The sequence below is a fragment of the Arvicola amphibius genome, chromosome 7 (assembly GCF_903992535.2).
Source record: "Arvicola amphibius chromosome 7, mArvAmp1.2, whole genome shotgun sequence".
NCBI lineage: Eukaryota > Metazoa > Chordata > Mammalia > Rodentia > Cricetidae > Arvicola > Arvicola amphibius.
The window spans coordinates 81091426-81115262 of NC_052053.1; the positions used below are offsets into that span (position 1 = coordinate 81091426).

A 23837-nucleotide genomic window follows, 5' to 3' on the forward strand; every position below is an offset into this window, starting at 1 on the left:
CACACATCAAATGATTAAATAAAATGTAACGTAACTTTACAAACCGTGTAGTGTACGATCTTTTGTGTTTGGTTTTCCTCATTATTTAGTTTCTGAGACTTCACGTGGGACCAATGGTTACACATAGCGATCATGTGCTCGTTTATCGCTGTATATGTTTATGGTTTTAGAAATAGTGCCGACACAATCTGTCACACATGATTTTTAGTTAGCATGTGCTGCATTTATGCCTAAGAGCTACTTGCTATGTCCAAGGTTCAGTACCTAGAAATATTAAGTTTATTAATTCTATTGTGTATTGCAAATTCTTTTTAAATATTTTATAGGTAATCAATCACATCATGTGCAAATGGTATCTGTGTTCCTTGCCAGACTTTGTAGCTGTGGTTTCTTTTCCTTGTGCACTGGCTAGATGCCCTCACAGTGTACTGAGGTCGAGAAGTCTCTGCCGGTCCCAATGTCGTGTTGGTGACTTTACCCAGAATGTGCTCACTGTCCTACTCAGAGGGACAGTGTTGATGGGGTGTGTTGTAGACTCCATTGTCCAGTGCAAAAGTTATTCTTACTTTCTGATTTTTAATTTATTTCTTACATCTTGGATAGATGTCAGATTATTTTTCTGCATTCTTTGTGATAGTTATATGTTTTCCCTTTAATACGATGAATTTCGCTAGTTGATTTATAAGATATTAAATTAACCTTACTTTTCTGGAATAAGATCATTGTTTTACATCTTCTGTGTGCACTGATAATATTGATTTGATGGTAATTCTTAGGGTCTTATGGCTGTGTTCAGTTCTATAGTTCTGTCTCTTTTTTTAAACATTTTTATTTTATGTTTCTGAGTGTTTTGCTGCATGTGTGTCTGTGTGTATGCCTACCTAGTGCTTGCCATCTCTCCAGCCCTCGCCTTCTTTTCTTACCGAGTTTTGGCATCGCTATTTTGTGTTTTGGGTTGGTCTTCCCTCTAGAATAAGATCAAGTCCCCTTTTCTGTACTTGGGACTCATTTTCGTAAGATTAACCGATCGTATTTTTTCCTCCTCGTATCTCTAGAGGATCTGCTCCCTAAAAGTGACCTGACTCCATATCCTTTATAGGAAGGCTATTCTGCTATATTCTTTCTTCTTGATTCCATTTTAACAATTCATGACTGTTAAGATCTTTTAGTTACCATACAGAATAATTTGTTTCATCTTGACATACTCATGAGTGTGTGTGTGTGTGCGCGCGCGCGCGCGCGCGCGGCGTGCACGCGTGCTGTGCTCATCCCTGTCCTGTCACCTCCCCCTCCCTCACTCCCACCCCTTGCTGGCCCTTTTCTTCCTGTCCACTTTCATATTACTTATAGTCTTAAATCTCAGTTCTGCTTATGGGAGAAAACCTGTGACTGTCTTTCTCAGTCTGGCTTCCTTCTCTTCACATGGTGGTCCATTTAGTTCCATCCATGTCCCCAGCAAAGAGCATGGTTTCATTCTTTGCAGCCGCATGAAGCTCTCTTGTGTTCTTGTTCTTGTACCACATTTCCTTCTGAGAATTCCTTCATCTTAGCTTGGGCATTTTAGGATATAGTGATTCTGTATAATGTCTGATAGTGTTTTAAACCTTTATGATATCACAATTTATATTCATTCCTAAAATATCACTTGTATGTTTATTTGCTTTTTCTTGATCAATATCACCAAATTTGTTGTTATTATGAGCCTTTCAAAAACAAACAAACAAACAAACAAGCAAGCAAGCAAACAATCTCTTAGCATCTTGCATCTTCTGTATGGTGTCTCTGTTTAGTTTTTGCCTGTGTTTTTATTCTTTTTAATCTTGGAGTTTATTGTTTTGTTACTTTTGCAACTTCCAAATGTTACAGTTTAGTTCATTAACTTTTGAAGTTTTTTTGAACATAAAAACCTAATCTATCAATTAGATTCTTAGAGCTAAATTAGCTTTCAGAAGTTTTAATATGTTTAGCTCTAAATAACTTCTAAGTTTATTATTACATTTCTTTGTTCAATAAGTTACTAAAAAGTTTTTTTTTAGATTTATGGGAATCCCTCCTTTCCTCCCTCCCTTCCTCCCTCCCTCCCTCCCTCCCTTACTCCCTCCCTCCCTCCCTCCCTCCCTCCCTCCCTCCCTCCTTTCCTTCCTTCCTTCCTTCCTTCCTTCCTTCCTTCCTTCCTTCCTTCCTTCCTTATTCTTTGAGACAGGCCCTTTTATTAATAGCTAGGATGCCTGGAATTCACTATACAGTCAGGATATTCTTTGAACTCATGGCAGTCCTCCTGACTCAGTTTACCTAGGGCTGGGATTATGGGCTTAAATCACTATGCCCAGCAGGTATTTATTAGTGGTGTACGTGTTTGTTTGGGGGATGAGGGTTGAGTCTTAAATGCCAGGGCTTACATGTAGAGGTCACAGAGGGACAGCTTTCCAGAGTTGGTTCTGCTCTCCCACTGTGGGATCTGGGGATCAAACTTACCTCATCAGGTTTGAGCATCAAGTGGTTTTACTCAGTCAGCCATCCTGCTGGCACCTGGTAGGTATTTTTTGAAGTTGTATTTCTAAGAAAGGATTTATTTTTATTATTTTAATTGTGTATGGATGTGCGTGCTTACATGTTGGAATACATACGTGTGTGAAGTGCGCATGAAAGCCAGAGGCATCTGATTCCCGAGAGCTGGAGTTACAGGTAGTTGTGAACCACCTGACATGGGTGCTGGGAACTGAACTTGGATCCTCTGGAAGAGCAGCCAGTGCTCTGAATTGCTGAGCTATCTCTCCGTCCCTTGAGTTATCTTTTTGTTAATAATTTAAACAATCGGATTTTGGTTGAAGGTGTGGTGTCCTGTTATTTTCTGGTATCTGCCACTGCTGAGAAATGGTTAAGTCTAACTTTCATTTGTGGTGAACATGCTTCAAGAATACTAGTTTTAGGGCTGGAGAGATGGCTCAGAGGTTAAGAAAACTGACTGCTGTTCTGGAGGTCCTGAGTTCAATTCCCAGCAACCACATGGCAGCTCACACCCATCTATAATGAGATCTGGTGCATAGAACACTATATATGTAATAAATAAATTAAAGAAAAATGAATACTAGTTTTAAATATATCCTGCTTTACTGACTTTAAATATATTCTCTTTATTTAAGTTTGTACAGTTTTATTATAAAGAACCTTGGTGTGAAGGTTTTATTTCTTTTATTTTATTTTTATTTGAGGCAGGGTCTCATGTAGCCCGGATTGGTCTTGAACTTGCTGTGTAGCTGAAGCTGCCTTGACCTCCTGTTCCTCCTACTTTGACAGCACTGGGATCATAGGTGTGCACCCCTGTGACCAGCTACAGTGTTTTTAACATGTATTTTCACTTGGGATTTCCAGAATGGTAAGTTGACTCCCCCCCCCCCCCCACCCCGCATTGGTTCCGGAAGATTTACAGACCATTGTCTTTATGCTGTATTCTTTCTATGCTGGGTCCACTGAACGTCTCTGCTTCTCTGCGTTTTCATTCATCCTCTCTGCTAAGATGCAGAGAGTTCTCCAGTCCTTTTCAGTCTCGTTGATCTTCGTGTTTATTATTTTGTTATTGTTCTAGCTTACTAAGGTTGCTATGTAGTTCAATTATTTTGAAGTTTTTTTTTTCAAATATGAGAGTGTAATCTATCAATTAGATTCCAAGTACAATCTATAATTTATTCTATGTCTTATCTAATCTTGCCTACGGATATTGAACATCATTTAATTGAACACTTATTTTCTATTTCATGTCTGATCGCTGTAAAGTTTGAAGCCTGTGGCTTCAGTTCTGCCCTGCATTGTCTGTGCCGATTGTTGATGGTGCTTTGTTTCCTGGGACATGTTGTATTGTCTGTTGTTTCCTGGGACATGTTGTATTGTCTGTTGTTTCCTGGGACATGTTGTATTGTCTGTTGTTTCCTGGGACATGTTGTATTGTCTGTTGTTTCCTGGGACATGTTGTATTGTCTGTTGTTTCCTGGGACATGTTGTATTGTCTGTTGTTTTGTTTTGTTCTGTTTTCCTGTGATTTTATTATTTATTATTTATTTATTTTTGGAGGCTATCCATGTGAATTCTTTGAATCAAATATGTGTTTCTCTAGCTACAATATTTTCTTTTGCCCATTTGCTGGGATCAGTCTTTAGGATCTAAACCAACCACCCATTCATCTTGAAACCTTTCTTGTGGCTACACATTTTTAGCATAAACCTTTCCCCTCCTACTTCATACTAATTTTTACAACAGGTTCTTGGGCTCTTTCCTCTGGAGTCCTCCTCAGCTCAATGCCTCCTGTCAGCCTCTGTTCTTTGGTGCGTCCTGGATTCATTAATGACACCGAGCTTATCCCCTGGGCCCAGCTACATTATGAAAACAGTTCAAATTCTTCGTGTTTGTTAAATGCCTTCAGGGCAAAAAATAATAATAATACACATGTTCTCTTCTGAGTGTGTCTTAAGATTTTCTTGTTGGTTCACAAATACATGTCAAATTATTTGTGAGGAATTCTTAGCAAAATACGTTTGGGTTATTTTCAACAGGGAGACTGGCCAGGTGCTTGTTCAGCTGGAGAAGAGAGCCCCAGCCTCTTCCTCTTGTGTTCCTGCTTTAGTAGCATTACCGTTCCTCTGGGCAGAGGCCATCTATGGTCTACTAATGACTGTATACAGAAAACAAGAAAGAAGAAACACTGGGCTGGGGGGTTGAGCGTTAAGTGGTAGAGTGCTTGCTTAGACTGCACAAAGCCCGGGGTTCGATCCCCAGCACCTCATAAAACTAAGTGTATCATCGATACTGCCTGTAATCCCCTCAACCGGAGGGAGGACCTGGGGGAAGACAGGTGCAAAAGGATCAGAAGTGTAAGGCTCCTGACTACATAGTGAGTTCACAGTGGGTCCTATAAGACCGGGAGGGGGGGTTGGGGGGAGAGCAAGAAAGAATGCACAGCAAGTATTTTCAAAGCATCACTTCCTTCCACACATCTTCAGGGATATTTTAAGCTCAAACTGATATTTATTTTGGTACAATTTGCTGCTTCAGCAAATGCAAAGCCGTGCAATGAATCAAAACAATAGGAGTTCGTTTCATACCAATCGAAAAGTGGGGGGACCTGGTTAGTAGATGCCTCTCTCTCTAACTGATGATTTAAAGCACTTTTCTTTGAAAAGTACTGCCACTTTCAGCCCTAGGTCACCATGTCTGTTTGGATCCCATCAGCAGGGACAAGAACGTGGTGACCCCTGAATGACTAGCCTTTATTGGCCAGGCCTACATACAGTGCAACCCACTTCCTCCCATTCTATTAGCCATATTTAATAAGATGGCCATATTCAACTGCCAAATGGATTTCTGGGAAATGTAGTCCATTCATTACCCAGGAAGAGGAGAAACAGGTTGTATATATCCTATTTCTTCACTAAACTTCAGCTCCACTTGATTTCTCAGTTCTTTGAACCTGTATTCTACTTGTAATTAGTACCATTTGAGTGTATAATATAATTGCCCCAAATTAGTTAATGTTTGCACAGTCTAAAGCACAAACTGTGTAATATATTCCCTTAAGGGATGACTTCTATTCCCCAGCTTCGTGTAGCCTGGCTGGCTTTGAACTCACTGCGAAACTGAGGATGACCCTGAACTACTGACTCTCACCTGCCCTCCCTAGTACGAGGCTTACAGGTGTCCACCTTCATGCCTGCTCTGTATGGTGCTGTGGCTTGGACCTGGGGATCCATACATTCTAGGTAAACCCGCTACCAACTGAGCCCTGCCCCAGCCAGCATGTGCTAGCCTATTGAACATGTCTTTCACCACTAAGTTTTGAACATACAGGGTGCTCGTAAAAAGCAAAATTTCTCCATGATAGAGAATATTTTTCTTCTTTGGAGATGACTGCTATCGTATTTAAGACTATAGAATTATAGTCACAACTTATTCTCTTATTCCTTCAAGTTTTGTTGAGGCTTAAAATGGGTCAGAATAAGAACCTGGGGGAACGCTAAATCCTTGACGTCTGGAGAGAGTTCTGCAAATCACAGGGGCCCAAATCTGTTTCTGTGGTTTCTTCTTGAGTGCTGTGTTGAAGTGCTGTGCTCTGCTTCCTCTGGATTGCTCTAAGAATTGATCCCTCAGCTGCCAGCATTGGTTGAGGTCTCTGAATGTTGGCACCGTTGAGAAGCAGGACTTGGGAGAGATGAGCTGTCCTGATACAGCCCCGCTAGAGGGAGAGTTAGATAAGGGAGTGTAGGCAGGCCGGCGGCTCCGGGTGTGGAAAGACCTTTGCAGTTGACTTGGATTGAGATCCTGTTGGTCAGACTCTGGGTTGTTTGTAGGACATAAAGGAAAAAGCAGGTGGGCAGAGATGTCGCAGCAGGTAAAAGCAGTAGCTGCTGTGTGAGCCTGGAGCACACGAAGAAGCCGGATGTGGTCCTGTGCATCTGTCGTCCCAACATTCTCAATGGGAGAGGGGAGGCAGAGAGGAAAATCTGCCCGAAACTCACAGGCTGGCGAGCCTGCACGATGCGGCTCAGCAGAAATAAGAGGCCGTGCCTCAACAAGGAGGTAGCAGAGGTCCAGTCCCTGAGGGTCGTTCTCTGACCTCCACACACAGGTACACTGGCACCCACAAACCACACATGGGTGCACATATATGCACACACTAAGTAGAAGAGAGCTAGGCACTGTTTCCGTCTCTTAGAAACCCTGTATCCCTTCACCCTTTTGACTTTAGGCTTTACTTAAGGGGCAAACCTCTGTTGAGGCCAGAGCTGAGCAGATCCACAACAGGACCTTAGCTCATGATTATTCCCCCAGGGACACAGGACGAACTGGCCCCGAGGCTGCTGGCCTCAGGGCTCCCCTGTCCTTGAGTTAACTCATTACTTTGTTGTTAGCCTCAGTGTTTCCAATGCTTCATTTTTATTTTCTGTTGCTTAGTAAATGACAATGGCGTATGGGCCGGAGTTAAATTTTTGGAATCGTGTTCTGTTTTCTTTCCGCTGAGTGGTTTTCTTTTCGCCACTGCCGTGTACTATGGACGGGAAAGTCCCCTGACATCGCTGTACCGCTGATCTATTACCCACCTGCTAGGATGTAAACACCATGCATGTGGCAAATCACTTGATATGCCAATAAAGCCTGTGTTTTGGAAAAAATGTTGGACTGTTTGTATCCAAAACATTGTTTGGAATCAAGTCATCTAAAATACACAGATTAAGAATAGGAAGTAATATCCTGAATAGCATCATTAAAATTCCAGGAAAGGACAGGCTGCAAAATACAAGATGTGGCGAGGCTATAATTAGGCAGCCACACCGCTGTGTCTGATTGAGAATAATACCACTTCTCCTCGGACTCCGTTCCAGTCCAGCCTAGAAGAGTTCTCTGAAAACGATCCAAGAGGCAGGGCTAGCCTCCTCAAAGGCCAGTACACCAGACCCTGCACTACTGTGTTTTCCTTCATGGAATGGGGGATAGAATTTTGTACAGAAGAACAAAATATAATATTTTTAATTATAGAGGAAGAAAAGAGGACACTGGGGCTGGCCATATCCGGATAATCAGTTTCCTCTCAACTCTAAAATTTCACATACGTACATTGGTACACACACACACACACACACACACACACACACACACACACACACACACACACGCTAGCTCACAAGTTCTGTCTTATTTACCAAATCATCTCAGGCATTCATGAAATGCAGGACTCAGGATCTGACAGACTGGTATCATAGTGGGTTCCATCTGCTGATGCGGCAAGGCTCTAGGGAGTCTCTTCCCCAGTGAGTGTTTGCTCATTTTTCTCTTTAATACCACACAACGCAAAGGGAAGAGACAAGAACTCATATGTCTCCCATGGCCACCGTGGTCTTTAACTGTTTATGTTTAGCAGACTCCATTCCTGTCAGTAGCCAGACAGTCTGATTTGTTTGTGGCGATTATGGCCTGTGCCCACAGATGGAGTGAAGACCCCAAGAATTCCTGTTTTCATCTTCAGAGGTGTCCTCGTTTGCACGGTAACGTTTGGTCACCTGGTTTGCGTTGGCTGTCAGTGTCTGACATTAGCAGGTTAGTTTGTTCAGGTCTTTTCTTCCACTGAGAAAAAGTTGCTTAAAATTAGAAGGAAAAAAAACCAAAGAAACAATCCAGAACTCAGTTTGGAGTCCAGGCGCTCCATCAAGGCAGCGAGGAACTGTGGAAACACGGTCGAAGGGGAAATCCAGAGAAGTGAGTTTTTGCGCCTGCCTCCTGTGATTGGTGTGACTTTGTTAATCAATATCTATAATTCCTATGTCCTGAGGGTTAAAAGGTAAGACGAGCAATTGTTCAAAGAACTGAAAGGTAAAAAGAAGAACCAAAGTTACCTGTTAGAATACTTACTGCTGCTAAATCCCAAGGGAGAGAGCTTTTAGGGGTGGTAGAAATGGCCTTGGATTTGATTTGGCGATGCCTATGGTTGTGTGACTGAACTCATTAAAACCTGTAAATGAATACTTGCAGTTGGTGGCTTTAATGGTGTGTGAATGGCATCTTTAAGGGTGTGTAAGTGGTACCCTTAAGGAAGCTGTTTCAAAGACTAAATGGATGGATTCAATTAAAGGAGGTGCCAATGAAGAGAGAATTGGTGAATTAGAAGATAGAGCAGAAGAAAATAAGCCCCGAGGCTGGCGTGTAGTTCTGCGAAGAAGACAAAGAAAAGGAGACAGAAGAAATAATTGGAAGGGGGGGGGAAGGAGATCTGAAAGATTTTGTTGTTTCTGTTTTGTTTTGAGAGAAGTTCTCACTTTGTAGCCCTGGCTGGCCTAGAATTCTCTATGTACGACAGACAAGCTGGATTGAATTCACGGAGATCCAGCTGTCTCTGCCCCCCAAATGCTGAGGTTCAGCACACAAGTCACCATGCCCAGCTCAAAGGTTTCATAACCCTCTTTTATTGCGGGTGTGTATGTGTGTAGGTGCACATGCTGTGATCTGTGTGTGGAAGCTGGAGGAGAGCTTGTGAGAATTGGTTGTCCTTGACCATCTGGGCCCTTAGGATTGAACTAAAGTCGTCAGGCTTGGCAATGTGCAGCCTTATCTGCTGAACCATTCCACGGGCCCAGAGAGTGGCTGAGAAGCTCTAGAATATAGAGCAATGTAAGTAATAATAATTTTAAAAAATCCAACATAGCAACCTTTTTGAAAACAAAACAAAAAGCAAACAGCAGTTAGGATCAGAGAGTCAGACAATCCTTTGCCTTAAGGGAATAGCAGGAAGACTGAGGGCCAACTCTTTAATGGAAGAATAGACATCAGAAGGAAATGGAGCCACTCTCTCTGATTGCTGAGCGAAAACAACTGCTTATCATGTTTTGTATCTAAATTTTTCAAGAATGAAAAAAAATCAATGGTATTAAAGGGTGATTGTGCACTAATCTGTACTAGGGACATAGGAACTGAAGGGTGTCTGTTCCATAGAAGGAATATTGTTCCAGACGAATGCTCAGAGAGGCAGGAAGGAATGAAAGCAACAGAAACTACCATTACTTAAGTAGATATTGACTACATAAATAATGATAATTGAGCCCCATGGAGCTTAAAATAGACAGAGAATAAGATAAATGATCAAGGAGGAAGGAAGTGAGCTCCTTATAGAGGGAGTGATGAAGAACTAATTTGTATTAGCCATTGATAAGGATGCATATTTTAAACTCTAGATAATCATTAAAAGAATGATGAACAAACCTATAAACAACAAGATGAGAGAGAGTGAATAACTAGGTAATTCAAAAGGAGGTTGAGAATGGGAATAGAGTAGGTGATTACAAATTTTCAAGAGGATATATTTAGAACGAAGTATGCCAGAGATTGCCTTAAGTATAAGTAGACTAAATTGCCAGCTGAAAGTCAGAAGATTATCAAATTGGACTTAACTTGGTACTCTGCATTCTGTGACTTATGGAGATACAGAGGGTCAGGGGTAAAGGATGTAGAAACATGTATCACACAAAATAAACCAAAAGGAAGACTATAAAGCTGTGTGATACCAAATGGATTCCCAGTTAAGGCACCTGTAGATATGACGATGTTCCATATAAAAGAATACAATTCACTTTTTAAATGCACACACACATTGAGCTGTAAGACCTACAGGGATAATTAAGGGTATCCATAGAGTTAGAAATTTGAACATCTCTCTCTTGTTGACTGATGTAATCGACAATTAAAAAAAAGCAGTAAGGCTAGACACAGCTTGAACAAAGCTAATTCGCAAATATCATCTAATTATAGCATCTTGCAATGAATAAATGTACACGTTTGTTTCAAGCGCACATAGAATATCTACCAGCATCTTTCACATGCTGAGTCATCAAGCAATTTTTACATTTCAAAGGGTAGAAATCGCAGTCTGTTTCCCAACCATGGCCACTGCTACCGGTCTGCAACAGTTAAAGCGGAAAAGCATCCCGGAATGTTTAGGAATTTAAGTGAGGCTGAAGCCACGCCTCAGAGGCTAGACCAGGTGCTGCTCTCATAGAGGCCAGGGTTCAGTTCCCAGCACCCACATCAAGTAGCTAACGAAGGCCTGTAACTCTAGTCCCAGTGATCTTGATGACCTCTTTCCGCCTCTACATACCCCTTCACACATGAGGTGTGCATAAACTCACACAGGCACACACATGTGAACATAAAAAGGCTTTCTGCGAAGAGAAATGTAAATGATCGTGGATCAAAGGAAGACATGCCAGAGACTGGAAGCTTGTGACAGTGGAGACTGTGACATCAAAATCTGTGAAATACACCTTTAAAAATCTTTATATCCTCAACTGCATATGTGTTAGAAAGGGAGAGAGAGAAAATAAGTCAGCATTCTCCACATTAATTTCAGTAAGTTTAAAAAGGAAAAAAAGCCCCAGCTGGGTCTGGTGGCATGCGCCTATTGTCCCAGCTACTCGTGAGGCTGAGGCAGGGGAATCTTAAGTTAGAGGCTTTCCTGGGCTTACAGAGTTCAAGCTCAGCCTTGTCTCGAGATTGAAAAGTAAGATGGGGACGGGGGAGATAGCTCAGTGATGTGGTTACTTACAACCAGCAATTAAAAAAATACCATAAAACAACATTCCTTGAATTTTTTTTAAAAAATAGGTGGAAGGAAGGATATAAAAGGCAGGAAGTGTGAGAGAGAGCAGACACCAGAACCGAAGAACTAATAAGAACGAGGAAGTCATGATGGTGCCAGTCAAGAAATAGCACCAGCAACGAATGTGCGAGAAGATCAAGAAGACAGGAATGGAGTGTCATGAATAACCCATAGTAATATATTTGAAATTTTAGAAGTAATTGACAATTTTTTTAAATGCTACTTATCCAAACGCGTATAAGAAAAATAACAGTCTGAGTGGTTCCATATCTCCTCGTATGAATATGTAATTAAAAACTTTCCCATAAGGAAAACTTCAGAGCCAGATGGTTTTACTGTTGAATTCACCAAATATTTAAGGAAGAAATAACACACATTTTCCACCAACTCTTCCAGAGAATAGAAAAAGCAGGAATACTCCCAACTTGTTTTAAGAAGCCCACAGCATTTTGATTCTAAAACCTGACAAAATGTTATAAGAAAGGAATATTTCAGGTCAGCTTTTCTTATGTATGTCGATTTCAAACTCTGAATTGGAGAGCACTAGAGAATGGCTTGGCCGTTAACAGCACTTACTGCTCTTGCCGAGGACTGGTTCCCAACAACTACAGCAGGCAGGTCACAACCACCTGGAATTCCAGTTCTGGGGATCTGACACCCTCTTCTGGCCTTCATGAGCATCTGCACTCATGTGATGTGCATACACTCACAAAGGTATCACACATACACAGTGAAAAAATTTGATTTTAGCCACGCAGTGGTGGCACGCGCCTTTAGTTCCAGTACTAATGGGGCAGAGGCAGGTGGCTCTCTGTGAGTTTGAGGCCAGCCTGGTCTACAGAGAGAGTTCTAGGACAGCCAGCTCTACATAGAGGGACCCTGTCTCAAATCCCAAGTAGAATACTAGCCATATGAATGCAGCAAGAGAGTGCTGTACAAAGATCAAGTTGACTGTCTTTTGGAAATACAAACTAATTGTGATTATTTGACTCAGTCAGTGTAGCTATAAACATTAACAGAATGAAGAAAACAACAATATGGTCAGTAGAAAACATAGGTGACATAGTCCAACATTTATTTCTGTTTATTGAAAAAGGAAAATTCTTAGCAATTCTTAGCAACTAGTAGTAGCTTTTTACTCCTAGGAGAAAATCCATGGAGCTGTTTTGAGTTGTTGAAAGGTCGGATGCATCATACTTAGTTGATGACGTGTTAAAACTCTCTGAGACAGAGAGGCGACAGGCACGCTTGCACAGGCGGGTACTCTCCCCACTTCTAATTGTGATCGAGTGGAAACCCTGGCTAGTGTAGTGAGACAAGGAAGAGACAGAACGGCTTTCGGATTAGAAAGAAATGAGTAAGACCGGAGTGACTGTGAGATTAAATTACTGCATATAAAGAAAGCACAGGAGAAACTTTAGTTAAACTGTTAGGGCTGAGAGTGAGTTAGCATGCTTCTAGTTTCGTCGTAAACATGAACAAGTCAGCGGAAGTTTGGCTTTTCACTAATTAATAGAAAATAAATTTATGCTGGAGTTTACACTGGAGGAGAAACGATCAAGTACCTAGGGATAAGTCTAAGACACAAAGACTTGTCTATTAAAGACTCTTAGCTATTATCAAGATTAATTAAAGAAATGGCAGGATGCTTATGAAATGGAAGACACATGTCTTAAAAGATGTCAGTTGATCTTAAACTGATGTAGAGTCTGTAATCCCATCAAAATTTAAAAAGAGTTTGGTGTCTGTGAAAATATATGATAATCCTAAAAGTTAGATGGGAACACAACTCCAAGAATAGACCAGACATTCTTGAAATAGAATAAGAAAGTTTTATTTTCACAGATATTCAAATTCACCATTATGCCTGAATAACTGAAAGAAAGGTGGGATTGGCCCAAAGCTAGACAACACTAGACCAGTGAGAATATACAATCCTAGGGTCAACTTGGGCACATAGGACGCAGTGCTATGACAAACATGGCCCCGCAGGAGAGAACGATGTGATGTCGTTTATCTATTTTTATTTATATGCCTATATGAGACATGTGCACCGTGCGTGTGCAGGTGCCCCAGAGACCAGAGGAGGGTATCAGAGCTTTTGGAAGTAGAGTTATAGGTGGGTGTGAGCTGCCATGTGGATGTTGGGAACTGGCCTTCCACAAGAACAGTAAGTGTTCTTAACTGCGGAGCCATCTCTCCAGCTCAGGACAGTCTTTTAAAGAAATAACCCTGTGATGGTTTGTTATAAGTATAGAAAAATAATACATTTTGACCATGCCTAGATCCATCCCAGCTAAATGTTATATACAAGTGTGAAGAATAAAGAATTAAAACCTTCAGCATTTAATTTAGGATAGTGTAGTCATAATTTTGGTTGGAATGAATTTACAGGATCCAATAAGGCCAAATAAAAGGAAAAATCAGTTAACACTTAATTAATAAGAAGGAAGAATTTAGTCCATCAAAACACAATGAAGACAGTGAAAGGCAAATTAGAGATAGCTTCAGCATGTATATATAAGAGAAAGTTAGATGCCAAGTAGAAAAATGAGGAGGTAGGGGCTGGAGAGATGGCTTGGTGGTTAAGAGCACTTGCTGCTCTTCTAAAAGACCTGGGTTGGATTCTCAGCATCTACATGGCAGCTCACAACCATCTGGAACTCTGGCTCCATGGGGATCTGATGCCGTTTTCTGGCCTCTGTGGGCACTGCACTCGCATGGTACACATGCATGAAAGCAAAATACTTACACACAAAACAAATCTTCGCGAAACATGGGCAAGTGGATTATACAGGGACTACACAGAGAAGGCTGGAAAAGTTCATTAAGCGCAGAAAAAGGTGCTTATGTTTATAAATCTTTAAGGAAATATAATTAAGAAATCACATACAGCTGGGTGGTGGTACACACTTTTAATCCCAGCACTGGGGAGGCAGAGGCATGTTTGAAGCTAACCTGCTGTACAGAACAGAGAAAGAGAGAGAGAGAGAGAGAGAGAGAGAGAGAGAGAGAGGGAGGGAGAGGGAGAGGGAGAGGGAGAGGGAGAGGGGAAAGAGAAAGAAAGAAAGAAAGAAAGAAAGAAAGAAAGAAAGAAAGAAAGAAAGAAAGAAAGAAAGAAAGAAAGAAAAAGAAGTCACAGGCAATGTGACTCAGTGTCTGCCACGATGGCTTCAGACAGGCAGGTTTCAAACCTGCTCTACAGAACAAAGACTCCTCGTCCACTGGTGTTGGCAATGTGCTCTGGTGGCACCACTTTAGAAAATCAGTTGCTACGAGTGAGCAGTTCTGTCCTGGCGCAGACTCAGTGAATAACTGAATGGGAATCTGCCCCAAATTATAGACAGACATGCTCTTAGTAGCCTAAATAGAACATTATCCAGTGTCCATCTGAGTCTAATAAAATGTGAACCTGTGTGCACAACTTTTATGGTATAGTTTTGACAATGAAAATGATATGTCAAACTCACGTCTTTTTTTTTTAAAGATTTATTTATTTATTATGTATACAGTGTTCTGGCATTTAACACTCCAGAAGAATGAACCAAATCTCATTACAGGTGGTTGCGAGCCACCATGTGGTTGCTGGGAATTGAACTCTAGACCTTTGGAAGAGCAGCCAGTGCTCTTAACCTCTGAGCCATCTCTCCAGCCCCTAAACTCATTTCTTATGTGTGCAACCCATATGGGTTTTGCTGGCTTCTGTGTGTGAAAAGTACTCTCCCATAAATATGTTAGGTATACATGCACCTCAGAAGCCAGACAGAATGGAGCTGTGGCTTGCAGACAGCTTGCTTGTTTAGGTTTTGAAGACAGGGTCAGCTGTAAAAGGGAGGGCAGTGCTTTGGAGGGCAGTGTGCTAAGTGGAAAGGGAATGGCCAGGGCCTCAGGGTGCTGGCACCCCATCTTTTTTCTTGCATGATCACATGGGTGTTGGTTTTGCAAGAGGCCATTAAGCTAAGCTTTTCTGTCTTGTGTGCTTTTCCTTTTTATTTATTGTGTAACACAACTATTTATTGTGTAATAAATAGTTCACAGGGGAAACATTTTTAAAAAGAAGAAAGAAAATAACCCAATTTGAAGAGTCTTAATCTAAAATTGTCCATTGATTTTTCTATTCTGAGAGCTTACACCTTTCCCCCTTCTTTTGAATTCACATTCTCATATTATGAGGTGATTTTTACTGATTATAAATCCTATCTTTCTTAGCAAACATTATACTTTGTGGGTTGTGTATACATAAACTCCTTTGTTCCTTCCTTCCTTCTCTGCCTTCTTCCCTCCCTCTCCCTTTCTCCCTGATTTCCCCTGGGCCTCAGACTGATTCTCAGACCAGTTCCACTTTTGTCCAGCTATGTCAGATCATGCATTACTGCCACCTTCTCTGGCTCTTATTTGGCCTGGTTCTGCTCTCATCCTGTTACAGAGCAGCTTTCATGAAGGGATTTATTTTTTTCACATGTCTCTTATGTTTCTCCTGTTTCCTGGATCCTATTTCTTTTTCTGTTTGTTTTCTTTTTGCTTGCCGCCTTTGGTGGCATGCATCCACTGTTAGTGTCTTAAGTGCTGTGGTTTGGAAACCGTTTGCCCTACAGAGGTTCATGTGCTGGTCCCCAGTAGGAACAACACTGAGGTGGGTGGACCTTTAACAGGCCTATCAGAACATGACTAGCTTATGTGACACAGCCAATAGTTGGTGTCGATACCCAGGGAGTGGGTTGAGTCTAATGAGAGTGTGCTGTTATAAAGCAAGGTCACTCATATACTTGGTCTCTTCTGTACCCAGCCTGTTCTTTTCTGTTCCTTTGTCATGCTGCACTGTCACCAGGCCGTTCTTACTAGAAGGCCAGTCCCCTGTTTGGCCCCCTCAGTCCCTCATGAGTCAAATGCCATCTGTAATAAACTATGCAGCCTTGAGTTGTTTTGCTATATTATAGCATGAAGCAGACCAAGATATTACTCATAGGAGTTAAGATTTCCAAGAACTTAATCTCTGATGCCATCGTTAGTCCCTATTAGTTGATTCTCTGTGATAAAACACAATGACCAAAGGCAGCTAGAGGAAGGGAGAGTTTGTTTTGGCTAACAGTTCCAGGGGATAGGGTCCATCGTGATGGGGAAAACATGGCGTGTGAGCAGGGGCAGGAAGCTCCATTGTAAGGGGGAAAATATGGTGTGTGAGCAGGGGCAGGAAGCTCCGTCGTGAGGGGGAAAGAAAACAGAGCGAGAGCAGGAAGTTGGGGTAAGGCTACACACCTTCAACGTTTGTCTTCCCCACTCTCCAATGACATATTTCTTTTGACAAAGCTCCACCTCCTAAAGATTCTATGACCTCCCCACAGTGCTATGACCTGAGGTCCACGTGTTCAAATAAATGCATCTCTCGGGGACATTTCTCATTCTAGCCACCTTAGTCTCTTTTCATAGATGATAATATGTGGAACATCATTTTTGGACCTGCTGAGTCTGAAGTGGCTCTGGTGTTGGCTGGAAAAGACATGTAGCAGGCAGTTGAGAATAGAGACGAGAGAGCATGATTGGAAAGAATAATCCAGACACCTCTCACAGAAAGACAACCTTTGGGACTGTGAGAGCCGCGGATAGCCCGAGCATGGAGAATATGCGGTGTGACACTTGATGAGTGTGTTAGCGTCTTTAGTCTCATTGCCCAGGGCACCCAGAAGAATCTGTTTTCTTTCTTCTGTCCCAAGACACGAGTGGGATGTTTGCGTTCTTGCCTCAGAGAGTTTTTGTGTTTTCCTTGTGACCAAGAGCTGAATGTCAGCTTCAGACAACTAGAAGTCCCCCACACTGATTTTGTTAGGAAACTGTATGATAGTTGGGGGTGTGAGGAAGGAAGATGTTCAGAGTCAGAGACACAAAGTGGCTTTATAGTAATGATGGGAGGTTGATAAAGTGTTCTGATTTTTTTTTTTTTTTTTTTTTTTTTGTCAACTTGACACTAACTACATACAGTTTTCTGGAAAGAGGAACCTGTTGAGAAAATGCCTCTTTCAGATTACAGTAGGTAAGTCTGTGGGACATCTGCTAGACTGCTAATTGATAAGAGGCAGACCCAGCCCTGTGGAGAGTGTGTGAAGTCCTAAGTGAATGGGTCCTGTTGGCTTGAGCATACCCATATCAAGGACCCCAATACCTCAGACCCATGGGAATGGCAGGACTTTCCGCTGCTCTGTGGACCGGTGCTGACAGTGTGAACAGAAAGTATCAGTCAATCACAGTTTCCTCCTCCTGGGTGACTACAGCCTGAGACTGTCCCCTTCCAGAGACCTCCTACCCAGATTAGCTAACCTGCCTCCTCCTTCAGCTGTCTGTGTTATAAAACCCACCCCCTCCTCATTCCTCTGCATATAATAAACAAGGCCAGTTTCTGAGCTGCTAGTGTGTCTCTGTCAAGCACATGGCCCACCCAATCCCAGCTTTTTTGTGTGTCTGTCATTTCTTTATCCCACCACCCTAGTCAGTTCAGTCCCAAAGCATGCAGGCTGTGACACAACCGGCTGAGCATGGTGCCACCTCCGGGCAGGTGGTCCGGCACAGTCTAAAAGAGCAAGCTGAGCAAGCCATGGGAGGCAAGCCAGTAAGCAACACCCCTCCATGACTTCTCCTTCAGTGCCTGCCTCTAGGTTCCTGCCTTGAGTTCCTGCCTGGACTTCTCTTAGAGATGGACCATTACTTGAAGGTATAAGATGAAGGATGCTCTTAACTCCTCCCCAAGTTGTTTTTGGTCATGGTCTTGATCACAGCAACAGAAAAGTAACTAATGCAGAGGCACCGTGGAGCTTCTTTGTATCTAAGAGGGGGAAATGGGGATTTAGAGGAATCTAAAGGGAACAGCAAATGCCGGTGCAGCTGCTGTCCTGTATCATACAGGCATATGCCCTACTCTGTGGTGGAGATCCTGGAGGGACTTAGCCTCAGGTACCATAGCCCTGGAAGCTACACCCAAGGGCAGATCTTGCAGATGACTTATTTTTACTGGTAACTCGGTTGCTCCAGAATAAGGGATAATTAGGGGAGAGATGTCTTGATTCTGAGGAATGCCCCAGATGTTGAAATAGAATCATACAGTTGGGGTTTAGCTAATGGGCAACCGTCTAGAAATCATCTGTTTCCTTCTCTTGCCAAAAAGAAGGTTGGTGTATCTCTTTAAGGGTTTAAGGAAGTAGAATCTGTATTTCAGACTATTGTGGGGTCCTTAGCTCTTAGGCTATTTTGTGGAGTTACTTAGTTTAATTGAGATTCCTGCACTGTGGTTTCCTTTGAGCACAGGAGAGATTTGGGTTAGAGACACTTAATATGTAGTAGTGAAGGTTTACAATGTACTAGGCACTGGACAAAAGTCATTTCTCTTCGGCCTCTCTGTTAGAGACTCACTTTGTTCACTCATGATTCAGGTGAGGATGTAGTTGAAGAAGAGATTCTGAGCCTAAAAGAAGACCCAGGCAACTTGTCCCAGGGGGAAAAAAATCTTAAGAGTAGATTTCCCTCTCTTGACTGATTTTTCTAGACTCTGGAGAAACACTGATTTGGTGTTTGGAAAGATGGATGTCTGAGTCACGTGGGTTGTTCAGTTCAAATTGTGACTTTGTTCTCATGTCCTTTACTCCCTGGATCTTCAATCTTTTTTTTCTTCAAAATAGAGATAACGTATCTCAGGTTAGGAAAAAAATTAAAAGAAAATAGATTTATTTCTGTATGCTGATTGAGTTAAATATTGTTAGGTGTTAGGTGTGTATTCTACAGCAAGGAAAACTATAGTCAGAGTTCTTACTACCATTCGGTTGAAGGGATAGGAAAGCAATGAAAAGCTAAATAGGTAAACATGGCAAGGTTTGTCCATCTTAACTATGATAACATGCAAGGTTCTTCCACGGGTGCAGTAGCCGTGCAGTGTTAAATGACGATGACCACATTGGCTAAAACCAAAGAAGGGTCCTCTGGATCTAAGGGCTCAGCTGGAGAACATGGCATATGCCAAGGGGTGGGTTGGTGGAGTCAAGGGACAGCCTGTGCTTGAGATACCCTTTGTACATGGTCAGAGGGCAGCTGGGTATTTTCTTCCAGGGCTTGGATGGAGAGTCATGGAATTTGAAAGCCCTCACTCTCAAGTGGTGTCTACAGCTATAATAATTGGGTGAAGTCATCCAGAGAGATGGGGTGGGGAGAATAGAAGGGCCTCCAATGCCTGGAGCTAGTATTTACAAGGCTGGACCAAGGACACACTGGCAGAAACAACAAAGGCATTCTCACTGACACCCAGAGATTCGGGCTTGGAGTGTAATGATGAGAAGAATCACATGGCCCAGCCCGTGCTGTGTGCACAGTAGACACTCAGTGAGTATTAATTAGCCTCTCCTTTAATGGAAATAGCATCATTCATTCCTGGTAGGGCTTTTGAACTTTTCATCCTTGTGTAAATTCAGTGTACTGACACCCCTCCCCATTATGTCTTTCAAGATTCAAATATAGAGCCCTTGAAGAGTAGGGTGGGTTCCCCTTCTTTGAATTCTACCATCACCAGCTTGCAAGTCCACCCCAGAAAGATTCCTCTTTTTTCTTTTTAAGTTCACATGATTTAATTTGCCTGAGTAACCTGCTGTCAGGTTCTTGTAGCATCCTGACATCTAACTGAGTAATGAATGCTTTAGGCTTTTAGGAACCATTTCAGGTTTTTATTAATCACTGTTATGATTGCATATATGAATTATGAAGGAGTTATTTTGGTAGTTGGATTTCCTCCTCAAATTTTTTTTTATTTATTCATCACAGGCTGATACCCCAAAGAGAGAAATGGAGGCTGCTCTCCTTGTCCTGGGAAGACACTCCACGATGAGCGTGGGTCACCTCCTAATGCCACCAGTGTGGACGTTTGAAGTTAGCAGTGAATGTTTTTCTCTTTACTCCCTACAGTCTAACTAGAAACTATTCATGCTCCACATTGATGAATTAATGGGAACCACTTAAAGGTGGGGGACCTTCAGAAGGAATTTGTGGGTGTTTGATTCCCCCCTCCATGATTCCCATCATTGGTGGTATCATTCCTAGGATGGCCTCCTGGATAAATGTGTTGGTCTTTTGGAGTTGAACCATCTTAACACCTGGAAAGAGATAGAAACTTAACCCATAAACATCTCAGAAAAGAAAATGTTATGGACTTCCAAAATGGTATGGTTGTTGGAGTCCAGAACAGAATATAGGATGGAGTGCATGCTGTCTGGTCCTTAGGAGTTCATCAAACAGTGAAAATTCAACAGTGTTTTGTTAGCGGCTCCTTCCCAGGGGCCATCCCCAGACTCCTCAGACAGTCACAGGTTCTCTGCATGAAATGTTGGGGGTCCTGCTTTGCCATTTTCCTGGGGCTGAAGGTAGATGTAGACCTCCCTTGCATTACAGAAAATTTTACTCCAAGCTTTTTGTTTTTTGTTTTTTGGTTTTTGGTTTTTTGAGACAGGGTTTCTCTATAGCTTTGGAGCCTGTCCTGGAACTAGCTTTTGTAGACCAGGTTTTCCTCGAACTCAGAGAGATCCACCTGCCTCTGCCTCCCAAGTGGTGGTATTAGAGGCGTGCACCACCACCGCCCAGCCAAAGCTTTTTACAGCTGACAGAAGACTGACTACTTCATCCACTGCCCCCGGCACACTAGGGCAAGATGGATATACTCTTCTATGATTCTTCTACAGGTGGGGAAAGGCTTCCGAGACTGGGACTAAAAGGCAAGGTTCTTAATAAGAAAGGAGGCAGCCAATCAGCTAGGGTCTAGTGCCTTGACAATTGAGTGTTCTTGGTCTCCCAGCCATTTTTAGCCTTCCTAAGTGGCTGGGGGCTGGTGCAGGGAGGTAAAGGGGAAGGTGGGTCGGCCAGGAGGAGGTCCATTTACAGAATCAAGAGCTGAAGGCTCCGGGCCCAGCTGGCACCCGAGCTGACTTTCGAGTGCTCATGGGTGGCGGGCTCAGTACCCAGCAGATGGGCCACTCTTCTCATTTTGCAGTCTTTCCCCACAGACTTCTAATCTGATGGTATTTTGTTTTAATTTACTTGCAACCTGGTTTTCTTCTTGTTGTAACAGCATCCCCGACAAAGGTGATAAAATGGCTTAAGTTAGCATTCAGATCCCCTCCTTGTGTGAGTGTTATATAATTATATATACATTCGGGCTCAAAGGTCCCAGTCTAGCAAATTCCCTTCGCAGGAGTACCATTTGAGGGCCCGTTCTCTCATTAATTTTATTTGACATTTATGTCAACATTACATTCCTAGCCTAAAAAGAGAAATCGCATGAGTACGCAGGGGTGTGCTTTAAAGTGGAGTATTTAGTTTGGCAGTGAAAAGCATCTAGCTCAGTCTGCTGTGGCAAAATGTTCTAAATTAGTCAATAGAAAGTGGTCTAAATGCACTCAAGCTAGATTGTTCTACGAAGTGCTAAATGCCAGAGCACGTGGCTGTTTTGGTATTTCTAAGATCTCCCCCCCTCACCCCAATCTGGGCTCCCAGAGTTGACTGAAATGGGTGTCTGGGAAATTAGCTTGGGAGCCATCAGAGGCGTGAGGAACACACTGAAAATAAGAGTCTTAGGGCATCCGGGGTGCAGTCGTCTTCCGTGAGACTTGGTGAAGAAATCAAAGTCCCGGTTCTTCTGTTTGCTCCACTTCAGAGTCGGGGTCTGGTGAGGCAAACGGAAACAGGTCCCCGTTCCAGGTCTACTAAGGAAGAATTTTCCACACACTGCTGATAAGGGCTGAGGCAGGTTTGAACCCCACCCAAACATCCAAAACGGTGCTGTTTCTCTGCCCATTTGATCCTATGTTCACAACATTGCCTAGGGTTTCCAAAAGTAGACAGAAGCCAGAGCTGGGGGGCTTCTGAACCCCGAGTAAGAACTTACCATTAGTTAACAGTGCTTTTCTCCACATCAGTGTGAAGTCCCAACGTGCCAGGAGAGAAGGAGGAGCTGCTTCTGCTTGGCCCCATGCCAAGGACAGCCATTCCTCAGTGCTGAGTGCTGATTGCCGCATGGCTTGCGATCCCTGTCTCTGGAGCTCTGTGTGTTATTTGGCTCCACCATGAGTTGCATGCTAGGCATTTGCCCTGCAGATTTCACCAGTGCTGGCAAGGAGCTGCCTTTGCCAAATGTGGGGAGTAGACCCCTCCTCACATTCTCTCTCTTATTCCAGAATTTTTATATCTGCTTCCTAAGACTCCCTCTCCCTTCAACCCCCCTCCCCACCTCTAGCTTGGGCCAGACAAGCCTTCCAGTTCTCTTTATGCTTCCTTCAATGGGAAACTGAAAGGTCACGTGGTTGGTCACCAGCTGACCTCTGAGCCCATCCAGATGGCAAGGTCCCTCAGCGTCTTCACTGGAGCGGTTTTTAACGGTGGCCTTCTGGAGTCAGCATCTCTTGGGACCCCTCCGTGGGCTGGTGGAGAGGGAAGGTTTTATCTGAGATGACAGAGGGGGAAGGGTAATATGCTTCATGAAGAAGAAACCGAGTCTCGCTTAGCCTTTTTCCAAGATGGCTCCGACACCTACATCAGCACCTCCCTTTGGCCTTTGAGGCTCCATTCTCCTTGCCTCATCTAAGCTGCTCCAGCTTTTTGGGACTATGTGTATCATTCAATCCGGCTGCCCAAGCTTTTTGGGACTGTGTGTATCATCCAATCCGGCTGCCCAAGCTTTTTGGGACTGTGTATATCATCCAATCCGCTGCCCAATCCTGCTGCCCAAGCTTTTTGGGACTGTATGTATCATCCGATCCAGTTGCCCAAGCTCCTGGCTAGCTATGCTTGTTTGTCTTGTCATCTTGTGTATAGATGCTACTGGTGGGAGGGCATTTTGGTCCTGGATACCCTTCCTGCACTGAAAAGGCAATGCTCAATTTTCTGGGGAAGGACTTTGGAGCTGGGAGAGCCTGGGGCTACCTCACATACATACCTGGGTCCAGGAGGGTAAGAATCAGGTCTCCTGACATGGGTTTATTGGAGAAGCTTCTTTTGGAGATGTAAGTAAAAAGGAGACAGATAGGAAGTCTCCCTGTTGAGAGCCGAAAGCAGGTGTGGGCTCGCCCTGTTGAACAGAAGGGCCTCCTGTGGAGTGCCAATCCTGGGGCTGTAGCTTGGGTTGGCGGAGCTGGAACTGGCAAATGCCTCTCTCCAGACCCTCGTTCACGTGTCCCCTCTGCCCTTTCTGGTAGATGATTGGGGGTGCTCAGAGTTCTCACCCACCAGATACAATCCTATCAGGCTCTTGTCATCTCAAGAGCAACCCCAAAGCTTCACAGGGCTTGTCAGCCTTGCTGCTGATCTGACTGTGTGGAGCCTTGCCTTTGCTGTGAGCTCTGTCCAGTGAAACACATAGTCAGGTGGGGGTCCCAATTCGTTCTTCATCTGTATTGCCTAGGTATGTGGCATATGGTGTCCTGGCTGGAGGAAACCAGAGGAGGGCATGAGTGTCCTCATCTGTCACTCTCTGCCTTCCTCCCTTGAGATAGGGTCTCTGACTGAACCTGGAGCTAGGCTGGGGCCAGCATGCCCCAGTGATCCTCCTGTGGCTGTTCCCAGGCAGGGTTGAAGTTAAAGGGGTATGCATCCATGCCCAGCTTTTTATCTGGGTGCTAGGGATTCGAACCGGCATCCTCACGCTTGCCCACAGAGCACTGTCCCCACTGAATCATCTCTCTAGCTCCTA

At 43.3% G+C, this 23837-nt stretch overlaps 1 protein-coding gene across 7 annotated transcripts in view; it reads left to right on the forward strand.

The window, feature by feature from the left end:
* Positions 1-23837, forward strand: part of Foxn3 (forkhead box N3) — a 375406-nt gene that overhangs the window by 9842 nt on the left and 341727 nt on the right. The window contains exon 2 of one of the 7 annotated variants that reach the window (XM_038338239.1): positions 3217-3376. The exons of the other annotated variants lie outside the window; for them this stretch is intronic. The gene's annotated coding sequence lies outside the window, so the exon portion shown is untranslated. The remainder of the gene's footprint in view (positions 1-3216; positions 3377-23837) is intronic. 7 annotated transcript variants of the gene reach the window in all.